The sequence below is a fragment of the Tinamus guttatus genome, unplaced genomic scaffold (assembly GCF_059628265.1).
Source record: "Tinamus guttatus ecotype Peru unplaced genomic scaffold, ASM5962826v1 Tinamus_guttatus_pri_ptg000758l, whole genome shotgun sequence".
Lineage (NCBI taxonomy): Eukaryota > Metazoa > Chordata > Aves > Tinamiformes > Tinamidae > Tinamus > Tinamus guttatus.
Window position 1 is genome coordinate 51,229 of NW_028289292.1, and position 22,782 is coordinate 74,010.

Below are 22,782 nucleotides of genomic sequence, written 5' to 3' on the forward strand. Positions count from 1 at the left end.
CCCAGAAGGCACTTGCGAGCACAGTGAGAGAAGCAGCATATAGCCCTAATAGAACAGGTTATGCAGGCTCATGAATGAAACACTTACCAAACACGCCAGGTCTACAAAAATATCTCTTGTTTTACTGCATATGAGGCTTTGACTATTTCAAGGCACTATTTCAAGACACAGCCATTTTGAGAGTGGAAACTCTTAAGTCAATTCGAATCCCTTTCAGGTCAAGTGGACAGGTGCAAACTAACCTGATGCAGCCTGCTTGAAACCCAGGTCTGAGCAAGAATGCCTATATCCCATTTTTGTACCCATGAATCAGTGGAAATTAAGGCTCCTTTTACAGTTAAAGAGAATGTATGATCTTAGAACTGCATTGACACTACAGGGATTCATATTTAACAATGGTTCATCTGAAAGTGTATTGCTTCTGTATATGGTACAAAAGCCTAAGGCACCCAGTCTTTAGAGGTTTTGGGTAACCAACAGTTAAAGTTCTGCTTTTAAATCATCAAACATGAAGCAGTCATAGTGGGCAAAAACGGTGATCCCAACCACACAGTAGCACAGACAGATGACTGGCTGAAACGCCACAGCCAGTTTAGGTATTAGCCTTACAATTTCCATTACTGATCTTGTAATGATTTGGCAGCTCTCATTTATTTTTCACTATTTAAGCTGCTAGCTTGTGGCAAATGCTTTTACAAAAATACATTCTGCAAAAAATACTTTGCAAAAAAAAAAAAAAAAGAAAGAAAAAACAGCCCAGAGACTGCCCATCCTTGACAGGAACAGTCCTGGCATGCCTGGAATGTGTAAAACCACAAAAGAGCCATTTCTGTTCATATTAGCCCTTATGAAATCCCCTTTTTAAAAAAGACTGAGCATTAAAGGCTTCAGCCACTTGACAGAGCTCTTTTAGAATTGTCTTTCGCTTTTAAATACAACTTATCAGTTGAATCCCAGATGGGTTTGGGTATCTGACTGTTGCCTTGCTTTCAGCTCCAGATGCTGCATGCATGGTCGCCAAACTGGGCTGGCCAATTTCCCTCCTTTGTCCCCACGTTCTGAGGAGATAAAAGTTCTAACAGATAAAAGTTCTAACAATTGTGTCTTCCAACACAATTTGACTGTTAATTTTACGTTAAAACAAAACAAAACACAAAATGCAAAAACCAGTAGCACATGCGACAATTATCACCATTGCCCATGCAAATGCCAGAGCAACCACAGTATGAAGTGACCATGGGGAGTATCTCTGGATGCAGAATGGAATAGTCTCCAGGCCATAGAGTTCTGCAGTTCTCTTTTGCTCTGAGATGTCCCATTTTTAAAATTGTTTATAGGAGTCTTTTTAATTTTGCCCCTTGTGGCTATGGTGATACTTATACAGCAAAAGCAGGGCACACATGAGTTTGCTGCACCAAGGTAAGGAGGTGACCATGCTCATGTCACCTCATTAGTGCCATGTTGAGCACGACATCTCTTAAGCTGCTTCAAGAGGATCAAATCCTACTTCTATTTAAGACCCTAGCAAAACCCCTGTCAAATTTTCAAAAAAAAAACTAGGCCTTACTTCTTGAACTGCAGCAACCTAACACATCAGGGAGCCAAAATATATTCCTTCAATTTGATTCCTTCAGTCAAAGCATCTTCAGATTTGGCTTGTTTTTGTTTTCCATCTCTCTTCTTTACTTTCCTCAGTTTCCTGGGCACACCTTCATGGGCAGATCATCACTGCAGGCATGTGGCAATTTGCAATACGAGGTTCAACATCAGGAGACACCAGAGCAGATCAACAAGGGCTGTTAATGACAATTTCCAGCACTTTCTGCCTTTTATTCATGTATATTGATATGGTGCCAAATAAAATGCAAGAAGCACTATAATTCATATAATGAGAGCTCTGCCAGGACAAACATTAACTACTGTAAGAAAGCATGGGGGAAGAAGTATCTTGCACAGAACTAAAAAAAGAAAACCAAAAGTTAAAAAAAATGATAACCAGGAATGCTCCTATTGTCCAAGTTTATCTTGGTGACTGCTTTCAGGGCTTTTTTTGTTGTTGCTATACCACATGGATTTGCATACAAAGAATCTACAACAGAGTTCAGTTGTGTTGGAAAAAAATACAAAAATTATAAGGATTTTTGCTGTCAACACTGGAATAGATTTTGGTGCTGTACAACATGCCAGAGAGCCCCTCTCAGCACTAAAGCAATATGCAGCAGTACATTGCAGTTCTTCATCACTCCCAAATATATGTACACTGTTCTAGGGGCAGTAGTGCATGATGCAACTCCTCAGGAGATCTTCCATAGTTAGAAAACCTGAAAATGAAAGAAAAACAAGCAGGTGAGTCTATTTGCATTCCAGATTCACAATTAACAAAGCACCAAATTAGCTGGTAGGAAGCAGAAGAGTAAAAAGGAAAACCGCCAAATTAAAATGCAAATCTCTACCCTACTACAATTGTAAGCCACAGCTAAAATTCCTATGGACTAGAAAGACATTAGTAAGAACACATTTTTCACTCCTTTTCGATGCGGTCACTTTATGCACTTGACAGTGACTTGTGATATGCGGTTTCACTCTAATCCCGTATTAGTCAGTCTCATTTCCTGAAAAGAACTTCAACGGAACAGCAGAAAACCTTTAAAACAGGTCTTGTACCTGTACAGGACTTTGTACAGGTCTTTCTGTCTTTCCTTTTCCCTTTTTGTCCTTTTCTCTACCACACTCTACTGAAAAACAACTTTTTTTTTGAAATTAGCATCTTATTAAAATAAAGAATTTTCCCAAAGATCTTAAATCTTACAGAATACAGATTGTCAATGCCCTTTCAAGCTTATGCACACCAACTGTTGACAGCATAAAATAAAACCACAGTGTATTTGTTTCAATAAGGTATATATGGCTACTTGGAATTAGGCTTCCCCTTGCGTAGCCGGCATAGCAAGACAGTTTTGCTAAATTATACTTTGCGTTCTTATTACAGCATCTCAGCACTTCATGGCCCTTAACAGTCACAGCTCCACTGAAAGCACAGTGGCAAGTAAATACTTGCTTTACAGATGAGTAACTGAGACTGTGATAATTATACCACTGCACCTCTTTGCATTTTTTTCTGCAGAACTCGCTTCATCTCTTTATCTATTAAGGTCGAACCTTCTCCCTTTGGGAATCCAGTTCATTTGAAGCAAGAAGAGGCCCTTGTCAAACTAGGACTATTCCACGCTCATAGCTTCTCTCTAGGGCAGTGAGAAATATTAAGGCTTTCCAGGGGCAGTCTTGTTATAAAGAGCATCTAAGCACAGACCAGGCCAGTACCCAGCAGCTCAGCTAATGCCACATCACTTGAGAGAAGGCTGAAGGAACGGCCAAACAGGAACTTTAGGAAATTCAACATGGACGAATGGAAAGTCCTGATGTGGGCAAGGAAGAGCCCTTGCTGCGATTCAGGCTGTGACTCACTGTGCAAAGAGCAACTCTCTGGACTAGGAGGACAACAAACAGGATGTCAGAAGGACACAGTAGGCATAAATTGAAAGGTGAGTGGTTCAGACTGGCTGAAAGGAGATTTTTCCCCCCATTTTTCCCCCCATGAAATTGTGTACCCTCTATCCTTGGAAGTCTTCACGACACAACTGAGTAAGAACCTGAGCAACCTAGTCTGAACTCATAGTTGACCCTGATCTTACAGCTGACCCTGCTCAAAGGAGAAGATTATAGAGACCTCCTGAGTTCCCTTCCAACCTCAAACATCTCATAATCCTATCATCCATCTTCTACCTGCCACCAGTCTAGAGCCTATTGAAGAAAGGATGGGAAACACTCAATGATTCAGGACTGTGATACTATCCAAATGATACAACAAGAAAGAAAATGAAGCAAATCACAAATCTATGGTCAGGTCCATCATGAAGATAGCCCAGCCATATTGCAGATAATGAATCAAATGTCATAACAACTGCTTCTTGTTTGCCCTTTCCTCGCCTCCTCTCTAGATGTAAGCCATAAGCTCTTCAGAATAAATTTGGTTCACCTCTTGAGGGCTGAAAAGGCAGCCCCTAAAATTTGGAATACCTTCCCCCTAGGACATAACAAACCTCACTTATGCCTCCAGTTCCATAGAGATCTGCATACCAACTGTCCATCTCAGTTTGGAATGAGCAATTTGGGAATCAGTGGCCTAGGAAATTTTGTCCACGTTCCATCTGGAGCGCACATAAGAGCAGTGCTGGAAAGCAGTCCTGCTTCCTCCACACACACACATACTTACAGAACAAACAGGATTTTCTAAGACCAGTGTATAGCACTGATTACATAAAGGCTTCGGTACTGCCCAAGGTTGCAGCCTCTATTGCATACGACCTAGGTGCTTCAAACAACTTTCCCAAACACACTACAAGTTGCAACGCTCTGGCTCAAGATGAACCAGCTACCCTGCCAGCATGGCTTTCCTCCATTCTCCAGCTTTTGTTTTGTAAAGGGCATTTGAGCAACATTTTGCTTCCAGTCAAAATAATTTATGTGGCTAAGAGACAGGAAATGTCACAACCAAAAAGATGAAAAGAGACATTATGGACATAGCTACTGAGTTCTTGCTTCTTAGAAGAATCCATAAAAACAATGAGGCAACTGTCACATGCATTAAGTGAGCTGGAGAGGAGGAGATGTAAAAGGGGATGTCCATCTTCTTGCCCGAGGTCACTGCAAAGGGCAGTGGCAGAGCCCCTGAACCTCCTCCCCTTTCTCCCAGTGTCTTGACAGTCTGCCCTCTTTGTGCCCCTGTTTGACAGCCAAAGTGTGCTAAGATACAAAACTACCCCCTGACACTGCACATAACCACATTTCTTTTTTGAGACCTCAGCCTAAGGGGATGCCAGCTCCCCACCAGAAGTCAGTCATGACCAAATAACATCTTTTAAAAGTGTAAAACTGCATGGACTCTAAGAAACTGTTCCAACTTTGAAAATAAATTTGCTAACATGTTTTGAAATGTGGTCTATTCTCACAGGGCCGTAGTGGATTCTAAGGGTTTATCCACATGTGGGCTTTTTTATACTTGGAAGTAAGGCCAGTAACAATTTTTATGCCTATCTATTCATAGATTTTTATTTTTAGTACAGAAGAGAGAATTGGATCATTGAGTTTCAGCTTCTGCTTCTGCTGAAACTCCTGTCTAATACAGGCTGGCTAATTTAAAGCAATTATCTAGACTTTGAGCCACTGTAATGACTTTTGTTGGTCTAAATTTCTGCAACTGCATCCATATTGAAGACTGTATAAATCAGCAAAGGAAGTCACGGCTCAAGGTAAAAAAAAAAAAAAAAAATCAACCTCCTCCTCTTTGATAGGTGAGGCCTTGAAGGCAGACATGCCTTTGAAAGCAGTGTCCCCCTCCTCGTTCCACCCTCCCATTCCTCCCTCCTTTGAGCGAGGTCTCAAGGTAACACTTTGCAGCTTTGTTTGGCGGAGGTAAAGGATGCTTTCTGCTTGGGAAGCAGGGAAGACTGAGCAGGAACAGAGTAGAACCTGGGCATGCAATCACCCCAGCAGCAGCAACAACATGTTAATTCACTGGATCCATCTGAAACGAAGTACAGTGCAAGTCCCTGGAAAAAGTGAAAAGGAGTCTGTTAAGGAAATTCTGTGAAGGCGTTGTGCATAGCAGCTCCTTGGAGTCAAAACAAGGGCGGACTTTGCACAGCCATCATTTTTAGGTCATAATTAGCAACCAACGTGTCTTTTCTTCCTTCAGTACATCAGAGTGCAGCCGGCAGGAGTAAGGGGAATTACTCTGACCACTGACAGGTCTTTCCTGCTGCAGCCCTCCGTGATGGCAGCACATATGGCAAATGACATCACACGTTCCCTCCCGAAATGCTGCCGATGTGTCTGAACAAAAAGAGTCGAACAAGGGACAAGGTCAGGCTCTGACAGACAAGTGGTGCTAGATCCTGCTGATGCAATATCCGTCTTAGCGAACCCAGCTGGAAGATAGTACAGAAAATGGACATATGTGCCCATGCACTGGTGCACCTATGTCCAGAGGGTTGGATTAGCACTAGCCCGTCTTTACAGATAGCTTAGGCTAAAATCTTAGGCTAGGGGTGGGCCTGAGTCACAGAAACACAAGGTACATGCTCCTTCAGCCAACTCTGCTACAAAGCAGTGAGCACCAGCACCTGCTGTATGAATTTCACCTTTCAAAGCTTAATTTCCATACTTTTCAAATTTGAAACCACTGGAACCACTGGGAAGAGTTTCTTGGTCAGTTCCTCGTTTGTACTTTTCATGATTTGACTAGAATTTTTGAAGATTCCTGAGGAGACCGAGAGAATGGGAAAGGAATGATTTTTGTAGTCAAAGGACATTGGAGCTGATTAAACCACGTGAAGCTGATGTATCCTTATTTAAAAAGCCACACACACATTAAATAACCTCTACAAGGAGTTCTTCATGTGTGGTAAACTCACCCTGGATAGAGCAAGGCCATAATTTCAAGCACCCTCTCTCAGTGTCTAGAGGTTTCTCACACTTTCAGAAGTTCAGTTTCCTTATTTATATGTACAGCTGCCACGGCACAATCTGCTCCAAGTTTACGTCTTGAGTTTTGCCTCTCTGTTCAGGTGCCCAGAGCCTACAGCTCCTTAGATAATTCCAGTCCTCTATGAACAAACAAGAAAGCCAATGTAACAAGGAGAGAAGAAAATTGAAATTGTCCTTTGGTGAATTTACCGTGGGAACTCACCATCTCAGCATGTTAGCACTGAGTACCTCCTGGTGAATTACCCTGGAGGCTTCTGACTTTCTACTGACTAACTCCTCTAACACTCAGTTATAAATTACAGCCCGACTCCGGTATCGTAATGGAAGTAGCCTTCCTAAATCAAAGCGGGTATCTTGCTTGAGGCAGGAAAACCTATCATTTCTTCTCATCAAAATGGGACACAACAATATCAAGTTCTCTGGTATCTCCACATGCTTGATGGACTGCCCATGTGTGGGCTTTCAACTTCCAGAGAGCCACAAACCTCCTCAAGGAGGAAACAATGATTTCCATCAAATACATGCAAGCCTTTAAATGTGTGGAGCCTCTTGTACAGAGATTTACATCGTAATCAAGGGAAAGATTAAACTCTGCCAAGCAAAAGAGTTGCTAATTGAAGCCCTTTCTGTGTAAGGAAATTTGACCAGTTGAAGCAGTATCTTGAAGTTGCCTGCACATCTGTACTGACACACTTGTTCAGAGACAGCAGCACAGCTTTCAATCTATACATAAAAGTGTTATCCTGGAAAGCAGGGGGCCAAACTATTTAATTACAGTAAGTTTAAATTCAGCTCTCAGGTTGCATCAAAAGGAAAACCACTGGGTTCCTGCATAGACAGGACCTAACAGCAGAGAACTTCCATAGAGAGTTTTTACCATTTCTGCCATGTGCAAAGCTGTTTTTGGAGAGAGTGTTTTTTGAGTACATGACTAAGTAAAATCACATTTTTTGATTTGTACAATGCATTTTGTATGGATGGACTTTGGACCTCTGAAGAGAAAATGAGGAGAGCAGAGGGGAACACTGAACTGCAGAGGTAGCACTAACTGCCAGCGTCTGGACTTGGGCCCTGTCATTTCACAGAGCTCCTAGTAGCTTTTCCTAAGAGACAGCACTTCACTGCAAGGTGATGGCTCTCAGATTAGATTGTTTCCTGAAGAGCACTGACGACGTATGGTTAAAAGCTTGGTTCAGACAAGCGATAAGACAAGTCGGATTCTGGTTTTTGAGTGTCTCACATATTAGGCTGAATACTCAAAGCTTTCCATGTTTGCTCACTCACAAGTTATCTGGGCTGCACAATCAGCAAAACTCCTGCAAAAACACTCGATGGGGCTCAGCTACCAGGCAGTCTGTAATGGAGCTCTTCTAGAGAAAAACAGAACTGTTATCGCACATACGGCTGTCCCAATACAAATTAGTCATACCTGATGGAGAGATACGAGTCTTCTCAGGGCTCTTACTGACTTGTCAACAGATGAAGTCAAAATGAAAACATCCTAACTATCAACAACCAACCTGAAAGCTGAATCATGAATCCTCAAAGCAGCCTCAAACTATGCAGAGAAGTCCTCTCCACAGAAGCAGAGAGCTGTTTCCTTCCATCTGTCTTATCTATCTTCTTCCGCTATAACTTCCAGATGCTGCTCCGTGCGATAATATTTCTTCCTTCACCTCTCCCTCCCAAACAGCTGCAGGGTACTGCAGATTCAGGAAAAGACACCATGCTCGTGTCAGGAAGAGGAAAAGCCCAGTACATTCGTGGTGGGAAAGGGCCTAGTTGTGTCTTCTATGTGACCTCAGACAAGTTCCCTAACACTGCTGCATCTCAGTTTCCCAACTGAAATAGCAAGGTCCCAGTCATGTTACGTGATCAGCATTACAATTTGTGAGGCAGCCCTGGTATCATGATGGGGTTGATACCAGTAATGCAAACATCAGGGGAGCCAGCCGGTATGTGTAACCAGACAACATCCCTCCCATATCAGTAAGCTCATACATGAACCTAAATTAATCACACAAAGATCTTCAACCAACTCAGGCCACAGTTTCATACAGCACCTGTATCTCTAGTACTTCTCAAACTTCTCTGTTGGTCTCCTGTTTTCTCTGAAGATCTTGACAAACATTCACTACCACAAGACCGGTCCTGTGATACCGGTAGCTTGGGAGATCAGTGTTCACTCTGCACCATATCTCATGGATGTTTTCTATTCTATAGGGCATTTTTTCATCAACACTAATGAATAATGTCTTTGATGAAAAGACCCACAAATGAATGGAAGGAGCTAGACTCGTGACTGGCACGGGAGCCAGAACATCTGGATGCAATTCAGTTATTCAAGTCTCTCCAGCTGTGAGACTACCTGCCTGGGAGGTCCCACACAGGGATACTGTGATTGCTATCTGCAGGGAGAACCTCAGGTCTCTGGCAAAAATCTGCACGGGAGTACCACAAACAACACGGTGAGCTTGGGAGCAGAAACAGGGGGATTTCTTCTGATAATCTCTAGGAAATTAAGCTGGAATTTTTTATACGCCTCTTCTCCAATCCTGATAGATTCTTTATAGATGTAATCTGCGTCTGACTGCAGCAAAGGCTTGCAGCAAGGTGTGATGTGGAGCAGTCCTGGTTTGGAAGGGCTCACAAGCTCCATAGGCAAGGCAAGAGGGAGGTGCAGAGCGGCAAAGTGTCTTGTGCAGCCTAATGGAGCAGGTCAAGGACAAAACTCCAAAGAAGCCAAGTCTTCTAGACCTCAGCCCTGATTCTGCTGCTGATCATCTTTCAGAGATGGGTAATTCCAAGGCAAGACACAGCTAAAACCACACCTGGGCACACACCAAAAAGGAAAGGAGACACATCCACAGCTAAAAGCAATTGCTGTAGGTTGCCATGGTAGTACTCATGGGTGATTTTGTCACCCTTACCAGCTGTTAACCAGCATTTAGGGGTAATACCAGAGAATACCAGAGTATTTTTTAAGGATGCAATAGATGAAAATCATAAAATCAGTGTTAGACAGGAGACAGCAGCCCCTACATAAGGCAAGAGCCCCTACATAAGGCATCTGTCTCACGTGGGTACACAGACACATATACAGCCCTGTGCTTGTGCACAAGCTCAAGTGCCACTGCAGGGCACCATGACCCCCTCAAGCGAAGGAGGAGAGCTCCCCTTTTTATGGAAGGATTCATGGTGGAGGCAGCGCTCCAGAGAGCGCAGAGATAGAGAGGAAGCTCAGCGATGGCGGGAGGAGCGCGTTCATCCGCGCTCCCTTCACATCTGATAAAAGTAGGTCAATCTTTCTGCTTTGCTGAACCTTTTGGCAGGTTGGTGCTGTGCTGCCGTCGCCGCTCACAACTTATAATTTGTGCTGCGCGGCAGACACGTCGTTCAAAAGTTAACGAATTCAATACATCTAATTAAATCAACCTTGGCATCCATTCAAAACCCATCTCACTTCTTTTTTTTTTCCCTCTTTTTGTTTTATTTTCCTGGTTGTTTTATGCCCTACTCTTGGCAGTGAAGAGATACACAAGAGGAGAGATGAAGAGAGAGGGTTGCTAAGGGGTAAGCTGGTTTTCATCTCTGGGTTATTTCCTTGTTGCTCACCCATCATCACAGAGATGCTTTTTCTTTCTTGAGGGAACGTGACAAGCCCACGTGGCTTCAGTGTTTATGCCTCTTTTCTCCTCTCCTCCCCACAAAATAAAGTGACCTTTTCTGTCTACTCACAAGCATTGTAAACAGAGCTAAACACAAGCCAACGGACTCCTGGCTCTGCTGTTGACATTTGCTATTCTTGATGCATGCTCGGCAAGCGTGCATGTGTAAACAGCATGCCTGCCCCACCTCCTCCTCCCAACAGCATCCTCTCCTGGAGGCAGCCCCACAGACTTGATGCCTGGCTTAATGCAGAGTTATTTGGTGGCAGGACAAGCTCACACCTTACGTGAGCACCTCCTTCGGTCCCCCTTCTCTCAACACCTCCAAATGCAGCGCGGAATTAACCAGTATGGAAGAAGAGCCATTGCTTGGGCATGCCTGCACACTATATTATTTAAAAGCTGTATCAATTCCCTGGTTCAGCTCTCACAACTAACCATAGCAAGGGGTAAGCATGAGAGGCAGGGGTGGGTAAGACAAGGCCTTGGGCTGCTGGAAGAGACGTACATCAAAGCACGGCGTGCAGCACTTAGGCGCTGCTGGACACAGTTCAAGGCGAGAGCACCTGGCTGAGCAAAGCAAGAAAGCACCGGGCAGCCCCACCGGCCTCACGGACACTGTTCGCCCAAGCCACGTCCTGCACAACAGGTCCCGAGCACCTCTGCACGTGAGACGTGACTGACAGACACGCAGACACCGGGACCCTCTCTCTGACCTGCTCTGCCTCTTCACGGCAGCAGAGGCTGCTTCTGAAACGAGCCATTCCCATCCTTCTTCTCCTTCCCTGGCCCACTGACTTGAAGGCAGGACTGTGTCACTGCCTGTTACGTTTTCTATGCCATGACTCAAAACTTCCCAGCAAAATGCCTATTTGTGGTTGAGGCAGTTTAATTAAAGACACTTGGACTGCCCTAGAAGAACACACCTGTCACATCCTCTGATCCTTGCAGTGAATTTGTTGTCTTTTTCATATGCTTTTTTTCTTCCATATCCTTCCGAGGCTGGGGAACCAGAGCTCTAAAATATTCCAGGTGTCATCAGATCAAGGCTATGTTTAAAGCACTGTTTCCTCCTTCGTTTGATGTGCAAGATCCCTCTGGCAAAGACGACAGCATTTTGCACCGTGAACACACATGCAGCCCGTTATCTGCTACCACCTCTGAGACATCCTTGGACTCTCTACTCTAAAAACAGTTGTTTACCTTTCGATATCTCTGCTATTTCCTCTCCTTTAACCCAAACCCTCAGGAACCATTCCTAAAATACTAAAAATAATCCTGGGCAGCTTCCTCCTGACTCCGAGAGCGATGGCATGCTGCTAGATGGCTGTTTTGCTCATCAGCAGAAGCAGCTCATTTCAAGAGCGATTGGTAGTTATTCCCGGGCTGGCAGCGCCACAGCTGCAGTGGTAGCTGCTGCTGCTGCTGCGTCGGGGAGGGCGCTCCGCACAAAACCTCTTGATCATCCCTTTCTCAGCAGTATGAAAGCAGGCTGAAAAGCACTTTGAACTCCTCTGGGATGAAAGGCGCAGGAAGAGTGTAAAATATCACTCTTCCCCATGGCAGTGGATGTTACAAGACTCTCTTTGGGAATGCAATAAGTCATTGCTCTGTAACCAGAGAGCAATGGTTCCTCCTGCTCCACAGTCATGACGATGTGCCATGTTCTGTCAGGCTCAGAGGGAGCTCCCCCTTCTGCCCTCTCTTTTCTTCCACCTGAGACATGCACACCTCAGGCTGTGCTCAGGTACATAAACACTCTTGGATTAGGGGAAAGAAATGGGAGTGGATGATTCCAGCTGAGGGAAATTACCTTGGCTGCTGTTAATCAGCACATCTTCACTGACACCACCATGATCAAACCCTTTCCTGCATATTGGCCTGCTCTGTGAAGTAGGCAGAACACATTTCTCTAATACCTACTGATGAGTTATGATCAGCAAAATTGCTGCCCCATGCCCAGATTCTGCCCTCAGAAACAAATTCACCATATGCTTCTGATTGAAAATGGCAATATTCTGCTCTTTGCTAGCTGGGATATGGCTTTTGAGATGCAGACAGTATTTATGTATGGTCTCCAGTTCCCACAAACACAACATCTGTAGTACAAAACTCTGTCCAAGTTGAGTGCCTTTCATGCTAGGTGCGGTATAGATGCAAAGTTGGAGCTTGTCTGGGAGAAGAAGCTTGTGGCCTTGAGACCTGGGAGAGATGAGGGCAAGAATGGCCCAACAACACGAGGCATTGAACCTCAGGCAGAGGCAAGCTGCTGAATTCAGTGGTAACTGTCCTTCATGCAGCAAAGAATAGAGAGGGAATCCAGCGGTTTCAGCACCTGAGTTCATGAGGGAGCTCCCATGGCCTTCAAACTCAGAAAGAAATGGTGTTTTGCGGAGGGATACAAAAGTTCACAAAAAGTCTTCAGTACTATCAGAGAAGACCAGTGTCTCTCCTGTACCTTCTCAGGCTGGACATATCTGGAGGGTGATTGAAATTATAGAGCTGGGCTTTAAAAGCTCTGTTCATCTGCTTCTCCTCACACTCACAAGTGCCTCCTTCTGCAGGGGACATGCCAGTGTTTTTGATTTATTCCTGCGTGGAATGCAGGCAGGTGTTTCTTGGGCCACATGATAGCAGAGGAACCACGGAGGAGACCCAGGCCCCCTGAGAGCTTTAACACTGCAGCCCAGGAGCTGCCCCCCAACACAACCCCCGGTTCCCAAGGTGAGGTGATGGGCACGGAGGGGGGAAGAAGCTACGGCACCTATCGCAAAAGTGGAAGGAACCAATTCCACACGCTCTGCACCCAGGCAACAACCAGCTCCCTGCTTCTCTCCATTCCCCTCCTTTCCTTTAGCTGCCATAGCCTTCAACAGTAGCTCATTTAGCTGCTTCCCTGCCAAGATAACCAGAGTGGTGGCCACAAAGTGCACAGCAAACAGCACTGCAGCCGTGGCTCTGACCTTTCAGCAGCCATACACGATGGGGTTATGCAACAGGCTTTCTCTGATGGGCAGGCTAGCACAGGAAACTCCCGTCCCGGAGCTGTGTGGCACTGCTGCCATTAGAAAGAATAGTTGACAATGCTGTCAACCGGAGCGCTGACACATGCCAAGGTTCAAGCTTGGCCTACAGCATGGGCCAAACAGTTGCTACAGCACACACAAGAGGGCACTGATTTGCAATTCCAGGGTGGAAAAGCAAATCAGAAGCTGGTTATGGCACCAACAAAAATGTATTGAATAATAATGACCTCAGCGGAACTACAATTAGTTCAACCTCTCCTTTGCCCTCAGGTCTTTTTTCTTCACAAATTTCTGAGGTAAATGAAATAAAAAGATAGCCAAGCAACTTCTGGTATATGTGCTCTTTCAGGATATCTACGGATCCGAAAGACCAAACTCTATGGACAGGTGAACAAACCACATGCCTTCAGAGCAAACATCATCACCTAGGGAGGTTCACCATTACTTCAGCAATTTCTCCCTTTTGTATTCTCTTCTTCTGCTGTTCTATGTGGAGAGTTTAAAGCAATTTATTGACAGAGACAGGTAGCAAATGCAGAGGATGAATGTCCCCTAATCCTGTGCACTATCTCCTTCAGCAACTCCAGATACAACTCAGCAATAAACTTCAGTGGGCTCTGTGGCTGGCCTGGTTTCAGCAAATCTGGTTCCAATCCAAACTCAGCCAGGAATATTCTGCACGGCCTTGCTTTTCAGCCTTCATAGGATGGGATCATCGTCACTTCCTTGGGCACAGAACAGCACACTCAGCAATGGCTACCAGGCACTCAAATAACTAAGCAGCACAAGATTGATTCCACCAGCCCAAGGCCAATGCTCAGAAACATTTTACCCTGCTAGTATCAATGGCCCAACGTCTACAACCAGAGTGAACTATATGACACTGCAACAGGAAATCAGTCTTAATCACTGTCTCACTTTTTATTCTGCACTTCAGTTCTGCTATTTTAGCAGCTGGCTCCACACTTTCAGATGACTAACCGTTATAACATGGGGTTTAGTTCTAGACTGTTTTGACCTCCAAAAGGAAAGAAAAAAAAAAAGAATAAGATTGTGAGGGGAAAGAGGAAGAAAACAGCACTCAAGGCTTTAACATACAACTGAGCAATCTCCAGACTCCTGCCCAGACTGACATTGCAGATCCATCTTTGCTCAGCAAATACAGATTTACTGGGGTCCCAAGATAACAGCTCTCCAATTCCTGCAGGAAACCCCAGGTCATTTACTGATTTCTCGTTTCCCTTGTCTCTGGGACAGCAGTCACACAACCTGACTGTGCTGCCTGGCTGTGAAATCAACATGCGCTGCCTGGCACAGCTGCAGCGGGTGCTCTCCTCTCTGAGCCCAATTACCCTGCAGACCTCGGCCAGCCCTAGGTGTCTCCTCAGTTACAGCACTAGAGATGACATCTGTGGTTTACAGGAAAGCTGAACTCTTCAGGTTCCCAAAGCAACCACTCCTCACAGCGCAAGGAGCATCAGGTTGAAAATAGCCTGTGTTGCAGCTTATTCACATATTTGGCACTGGTTCTGGACTGAACATATCCTAAATTTCCCCTGGCTCTTTGAGCCACACCATTCTTATATCGCTGATCTTATTCCGCTGCAGCCAGCACATCCACCCTTTCTCCATTTCTTTTAAGTTTCAACCCAATCCTTTGAAAATGTGAGGCCAGATCAAGCCTGGACCACAGTCTGTGCACGACATGCTGTCCTCAGAGCTCAGAGTGTGGGAGAAAGCAGTCTGGGGGATATCAGAAGTAGCTCTGCCTGTGTCCACTGCAGAACATCCAGCCTGGTGAGTCTGTACCCGCGTGACACAGGCATTCATGGACTCATTGGCTTGGGTTGTTGTCTGCTTTGGACAATCATCTGCATTGTGTGACATGATATGATGCTGCTGTTACCTCAGGTTCTTTGCTTCCTCCTTGTCCACAGTGCCTCTACAGCCTTCTTGCAATACTGAGGCCAGTGTTTATCACAGTCTTCATCTGTTCAACCTCAGCAGCAGCCGGGAAGAGTTCACCTCGTGGTGGGGAACTCTGCTGCCTCCCTAGAACCTGCCCAGGTGCCAGAGTCATCTCCTCTACATACACAGCATCAGAGACCATCTGAAAAGAGACACAGGATGATGGGATGTAAAAAAGGAGCATGGCCAAATCTCACTGTCAAAACTGCACTCATTCACAGCGAGCTGCACATCACCCCAGTTCTCCAATGCTGTCATGGTTGTTGAATTCCAGAAGCTGCAGTCAGTGCAGGAAAATAACAGGCTGAATTAATTGCCCAACTTCCTTCATTTTCTCCTTTACAGCATCCCCACAGCAGCATGGCAATTATGCCAGGGGCTGTTTCTTCACTCATCCAAAGCCACTCAAAGCTGCGTGCCTGCCAGACTGAACTGGAATAGCCTCCCCCTCATAATCACCATGTGCACTGAGGAACTTGAGCTGCCCTTACAGCGGGTACTCACAGGAGCCGGCAGAAGATACTGGGTCCCCAAGCCTTGGCACATTTGGAGTTAGCAAGAAAGTAATCAAGGGATTGTACAGGATAGTATCTCATGCCCCCCCAGATCTCATCTGCTTCAGGCAAGCAGTCCACAGTACACTGCAAGGAACGTTGCAGAACATATAAATGCTTGTGGTGGGGTATCCACTCAACACACCATGCAGCTATTCCAACACGGCACAGAGCAATAAGGACAGCCCAATTCCAAAAGATGCTTGAACAGCAGCACTATTTTGTTCACTCGTGAATGCTTCATGGCAATGGAAAAGCAAAATGGAAAACCAAGTTTTATTTAGACATGTCTTTCAATACCTCCTATCGGAGTAACAGCAGCTTTTCAGCTCTTCCCATCCTCACTGAATATGCATAGCACAACCAGACTGGCACAATACAGTCATACAATTGCTTGGTGCTTGTTTTTGAACTTGGGTTTCTGGGCCAGAACGTCTTCTTAAAAGAAGTACTACACAACTCTCTAGAGTCCTGAGCATATAGACTTTTATACCTGGTGGACAATTAATGGCTTGTGCATTTTTCCATGTACTCACATATGTGCCTGTGAGCATACAGAGAGGCAAGTCTGCTAAGTGCAGCAATCATTGGCGAAAGCAGACGAAAGGGTTAAAACACAAAGCAACCAGACACTGTTCTCACTCTCCATTGCTTAAAAAAGCAGTCAATCCTCACCCACAATAAACCACCTTCAGTGTGTTCTTGAAATATAGGAAGGTCGCAAGGAGACTTCTGTGGCTTTCCGCACCAGGAGGGTAACTGGACAAGTAATTAACGAGATATCCTTCTCTTTCCAGTCTCCCGAGCAGCACTGGGGACCCTGTGCTTTGGTGTCAGAGCCCTGTGTGAGCATTTGCTTGCAGAGGGTGCCTGACAGGTCCAAGTGCTGCTGCCTGGGGACGTCAGGGCTGCTCCCAGGCTACCTCCCCAGCTGCCCACCTCGTCCCTCCTCCGGCTCCGTGTGCCAAATGCGCCCCGTGATTCTTCTTTCAGCCCAGCAGGCCCCGCTCCCTTTCCTCATTGGTATTCCTGGCATGAAGCAAGCTTTGACAGCACATTATCAGGAATGCAAAAATACACCCCTACACAGCTTTAATAGCAGCAGCTCCAAGCCCACTGGCATCCTCACTGAAATGCTACGCAGACCAGGCCCTGCAACGCTTCCCAGGATAGGCTGGTATGTGTGGGCTGGAAATAGTGGGGGCAGAAAGGGGAGGGAAGGAGCAGGATGAAACCTTCCCTCATCTCTACCAGACCTAGCTCCCTAAGATAATCCTGGAATGCTTTATCTATTTCCCTCCCTTCTGATCACCCATGACCCCAGGGGCCTCCTCCCTCCCTGACCATCAGCCTTTCCAGGGTGAAGAAATCAATACAGACGACCACAGAATAAGGAAAGGAGTCCTCTGCCTCTCTAAGTCAGCAGCATTGACTGGTACCCTGTGACATCCTCTCAATTCTGTCACACCACAAGCAGTCAATATATAGAATTATAATCAGCATAAAAATGATGGCATTCACTCAGCAAGGGAACAGGGCTTCTCAAAAGAGGATGACTGAACTGCTGTGGCTTACGGTGACGTGAACGTAAAAACCAATCCTGTAGCTGGGACTGCTTCTCCCCGCATAGGGAAACTACAGCACAGCAAAATGCAAATCGCGGCCAAAGAGGACAGAGAAACCTCTGCAAAACGTGAATGGGCCAAGCAAGCTGCGGAGGCAGCTGCCCCCACATGTCCCTCTTGCGACGCGATGCACACGCTGGGCTCTGACCCGCACAGCCTCTGAGCGGCGCCCCGTGTGAACCCTGCGCTGGTGACCAGGGGCACTGGAGACCATCCTCCTCCCTGCCACTGCTCGCCAAACGATTGCCCCACGCGAGGACATGCCAGAGTCCTGCCCGTGAGCCTGACTTGCCAAAGGGAGCTTGTGGCTTGAAGCAGGACACTTCTCCAGCCACTGTCCCAACCGTGCTCTGAGCACGGACCTGAGCTGGTGGCCTTGGAGGGTGCTGATCCTCCACTGCCTTCCTGTGATAGCTCTGTATTTGCCTAGGAGGGACTGGGAGCTCAAGGGTGAGAAAGCTGCGAGAGGGCTTGGCTGAGCGCAGCTCCACGTGCACAGGCTGGGGGGAGTCCTCCTAGTATCCTTATGCAGGGCAGGACCAGCCAGGGTCGCCAGGGGTACTGCAGTGTGGCCTTCTGCGTGCTGGAGGAGTTGCAGTTGTAGCCATACAGGCACTAAAGTTGTCAACACTCTCCTCTGCTAAATCTTCACTAGCAAAATGGAGATTTCTCTTGCAGTCTTGCATATGCATGTTTCATCAGAGTCCATAGCAAAGATTTCTCACTGAACAAATACCAGCTCCTCCAGAAGGCAACTTAGGAGGGCCTTGAGTTCCTCCTGGTGATTCTCCTTCTGAGACCCTGCCCTGGTCTAGGTCTCATGTCAGATGGGGAAGCATGAGCTGAAGTGGTTATGCTCTTGCCCTAGGTGAAAATGCTCTCCATCAATCAGCCCAGGAGAACCTCTCCAGCGCTCCCTGAACGCGCTCGTGCATTGCGGTGAGTCTCCTGAAGTCCACCAAGGCTCTTGCCATGGTGATCGATTTTACACAACAGGCATTTCTGTGCCGCATTGACGGCTGCAGAGAAAAACTCCGACCGACCAGGAAAAGGAGCAGAAATGACTGGTTTTTTAAAAGATGATCTAATACTTAGACGATGATGTGTGCTGGGGTGAGAGTTCAGAGCGCACTTTGAGCCTGTCACTTTCCTTTGATCACAGTAAGTGATGAATATTTCTCTGCTGACTTCCCATCAGTTGCATGATTTCTCCCTAAACCCATTACATAAAATTGACACCACTTAAAATACACTCAGATTTACTAAAACTTAGATGGCCACTGATTACCCTATTTGCTCTAGACCACTGTCATTTCATCCAAGCATTTTGTGACACTTGCACAGTACGATTTGCGAAGACATGATACAACACTCAGGGACCGTTTCTACTTGACTTAGGTACTATAAATCATTAAAACAGACCAAAATGACAGACTTTAAATTTTGGAACACTTGAGCCAAGACCCAAAGCAAGCAACCTTCACCATAAAACTAATTTAATCTTAGGGAAAGAGGAAAGCATCTACCTGTAGCCTTCCTCCCTAACCCCTGATGTTTCAAACAATTCCTCATGTGAAGTCATCTCCACGACCAGATGATCTTCATGATGTGTCATGAAGACGATGCTGGCACACCTTACAGCCACCTAAAATGTATATATCTAAGCTGGATGGCTAGGGCATGGCACATACGATTAAAGGAAAGTGTTTGCAGCATTGGCATCTGCAATGGAACAAGTCAGCTTAGGTTCTGCTGACGTCTGGTGAAGAGTTGGTTAATATCACCCATGAAGCTGAGGGTGCAATTTATCTCATCTTTCATGAGCTCAGTCTCACCTTAACCCCCTCGACAACAGTGGCTAGATCCCCACTGACTACAACAGCAGCCAAATGGCACCTGGGCAGACACCTACACTGGAGGTGCCGTGAGGCAGATCTGGCCTAGGTTCACCGACTAGTCAGATGGAAACAGACACCTTCAAAAGGCAAAAACACCCGCAAAGTCTAACTTCATAATCTCTGGGCAAAGCAGAAATGCCAGCTGTTTTCCTCTGGTGCCTTTTCACCACGCAGCAAAGAGGAAGGCTACTGGGAAAGGACCCACACGTTCAGCTTTTGTAAAACGCTCACCTGATGCTGGAGCTTCTCAGCAGCTCCCAGACAGCATCTGACCCTCCCTGTGGATATGCAATACTTTCCCCTGAACTGCTATCTTAACAACCATCTCTACCACCACTTTCCTTGGGAGCATGGAACGAGCACTAGAGCAACACCAGGAGCTTGGGGGAGCGTTGTGCTGCTTGGCTTGCTGCCAGCCTCGACCCACAACCAGCCTCTCCCCTCGAACCCAGGATCTCCATCCATAGCCCACAGCAACACCCCTGCACCCACTGCAGTCCTCTGCGGTGTCACCGCCCTCACCTTGGCAGGTTGCAGAGGTTGATTCCCCATTCACAGCAAGTGGAAGCAGAATAGGAAACACTTGCATTTGCCTTCCGGGCTTCCCAGTGACTCCCCGTGACTGGAGATGGGGGGCACACGGAGCTGTCCCAAGGATGGTGGTTAAAGTGCAAACACATACACAGCCTCTACATTGAGTGGTACATTCACAAAGAGTATATGAGCTTATCCGGGTAATACACCCTAAGATTCCAAGCAAGAAAATGCTGCGCGGACAGCTAATTTGTTCCTAGTAGTGCATTTACCTCTGGCAGAAGCTAGAGACTTCAAGTGCTTCATTTGGAGTAATATTTGTAGGCGTTATTGAGTAACTCAGGAATGTAATTATCTTTTGTGAAATGACCTGTGTGATTTAAAAACCTATGTGGACTTTGGGTGCCCTGGGATATATAATCCCACATCTAGTCACACAGCTGGCAGGATCTTGAAGTTTACTGTGCAAGTCATTCAAACTATTCTGGTCGTCCGTTCCACCTAGCCACCAAAACCACACAAACACACTTCCCAAAATCTACCTTTTTCAGACATAGAGAAACAAAACCCCAACAGCCATCTCCTTATCTGCTACCTGCCTGAGCTTCCCAAATGGCAGCAAGACTGCACATCCTCTACTAGGATCAGAGAATTCTCAGCACATCTGAGTATCTAAAGACATAAAATATATATATTTAGGGAAGTCATTACGCTTCTCGGAAACTTTTTGCGAGTTTATTATTTACAAGACTGAGGAGCAGTTTTTAGCACTAGCTGGCAGTTCACAGCTTTAACCAAAGGCCCACGTAAAAAGTAAGTGCCTTACTAATAATGGCCCCGAGGCTGGAAAGCCCCTGCTCCATGGCACAGCAAGGCGACACGCCTGAGCGGTCCATTTGAATACGGATGGTTAAGGCAGCTCACGGGGAAGCACCAGAACCTGCCTGCTGAGCTGGACACCCCAGGACACACAAGGGCAAAGGGGAGGGGACGGAGCTTTCGTTTCTCTAGCCCCCAGAGTATTTCCACTCAGCAGTCATAAAGGGCATTCATCAGCAATTCAAGGTTTTTAAAGTTTTGGGTTTTTTTTTTTCATTTTTTGAAGGACATGGCCAAATTGCTAATTCATCTGCCTCACATTCACCAGTTAATGCTATATGAGCAAGGATTCTCTGAGCCAAACTCCCACCCCTTCCCTAAAGAGCAACAGAATACCACTTAAAACGACTTAGTTGTGAGATCAGTTCACGTCACGTGAATATCTGGTATATAGAGCTAAAGGAGAAGGCTTTAAGGGCATTCTCTGTTTTACTGGCAACAGACCTAATAAAGACTACGCTTTAAGCAGTCACACAGGTTCTTTTGCTGCAACTTTTGTTCCTTAAGGTAGCTGCTGCACAACTGATTTTTGTAGCATAAACGTGACACAGCCCTTTATTCCACAGTAACACAAAAACCTTTACAATATCACTCCCAGGGATGCAAGCCTCCAAATACATCTCAGCATAAAACATATTGCAAAATGGATCTCACATCAGTTCTTGCAGTGAGTGTAGGAAAGTATCAAAATGCAGAGACCCAAAGCACGCAATTAGGATATAAGCATGGCTATTCCTGCCAGACTCCTCTTCCATATTAAGGCACTGGGGCTTTGGTTTATGTTCACTGAGAAAAATGACAGCAGCACTTACTGTATTAGCAGTACCCCGCTGGAAGCTCCTGACCCACAGCAGAGTTGGCGAAAGGCCGGGTGTTGTTTGTGTCGCAGCTATTCAGGTTCACAATCCTGCATCTTAATGGAAACCAAGCTTCTTCAGCAGTTTAGTCGCAGTTTGAAATGAAGAGGCTGATATGCAAGTGTGTGGTCCTGCAACGGCAGCTCAGCTGGCCCCAGTGTCACCTTGTATGGAGCCATCAGTCAGAGCCACGTCCCTGGCACATCACCCTTCAAAAAGTCTCTTTTGGATTCCTATTTTCTACCTATCCCCCCTTCCCCTTGCAACCTCAAGTTGAAACGGGCCAGGTTAACACCCCCCATACCCAACAACAACTGGCATCTCATACACACCCCATCCCTTTACAGTTCCATGTGAATCTCACCCAGGAATGCCTCTTTCCCCCGTTTTTTTGCTTCTTCAGTCTCCTCACCTGCTGTCTGTACAGTGATAATGCCATTCCGGAAAGCTTCATCGTACGAAACGCTGCACAAAATGGATTAGAGAGAAGCTCTTGGCACAGGCAGCTAGCTACAGTACTGGGTGCATACAGAGGACAGGCTATAATTTCTGCTCGAGGGTGACACTGACTTCCCTCATTCTTGTCAGCATTGAGGTTTCCTGGCTTGTGAATATTCCAGCATTACGTTTGCGTGAATGAATACTTCTATTTCAGAAAAGCAAGGAAAATAAAACTCAGTATTTCACTGGTGTTTTCATAAACGAAACATGGACTTTAAATAACGTAGGCCTAATCTGGTTTCATATGGGGAGAAGCTTCAAAGAACGCTGGTGTTTTTGGAAGCGGAGGCATATTCAGACGTACGGTTCCAGATAGTCTGTGCATTCTGTCTCCAACATATTTATTCCAGACAGTTTAATGGGTCCGAGCATGTTAGGTACAATTCTCACTGTAGTTGAGTCATTTTTTTTTCTTTTTTTTTTAACACTGACTCCCCAGCAGCCAGTATTTTGCCTTTAGTGAATCAAATTTAACATGCTTAAACAGCATCTGTCTTACCTGTTTCTGGACCTTTTGGATTGTCATGCTGGAAGAGGGGAGTAATGGCTCTGGAAAGAAAACAGAAACACAAAAAACAAGGAAAGCCACTAACTGCATATAAAAGAAAGGTCAAAAATAGAAAAAATGCATTTTGTCCTGAAGAATGGCTACAATACTGCAGCCTTTCACCATTATCTTCCATTTGAATATGCCATCTACTAATGTTGATGGGTGGCCCCATACTC

General features: G+C 45.8%; 1 long non-coding RNA gene across 1 annotated transcript; it reads right to left on the reverse strand.

Moving 5' to 3' along the window:
• Positions 1–1,475: 1,475 nt before the first annotated feature.
• Positions 1,476–22,736, reverse strand: LOC148591534 (uncharacterized). The gene is made up of 2 exons (XR_015914063.1): positions 22,556–22,736; positions 1,476–2,321 (listed from the first exon to the last, which is right to left on the reverse strand). It is a non-coding gene; the product is annotated as an uncharacterized LOC148591534 (long non-coding RNA).
• Between the last annotated feature and the right edge of the window lie 46 nt (positions 22,737–22,782).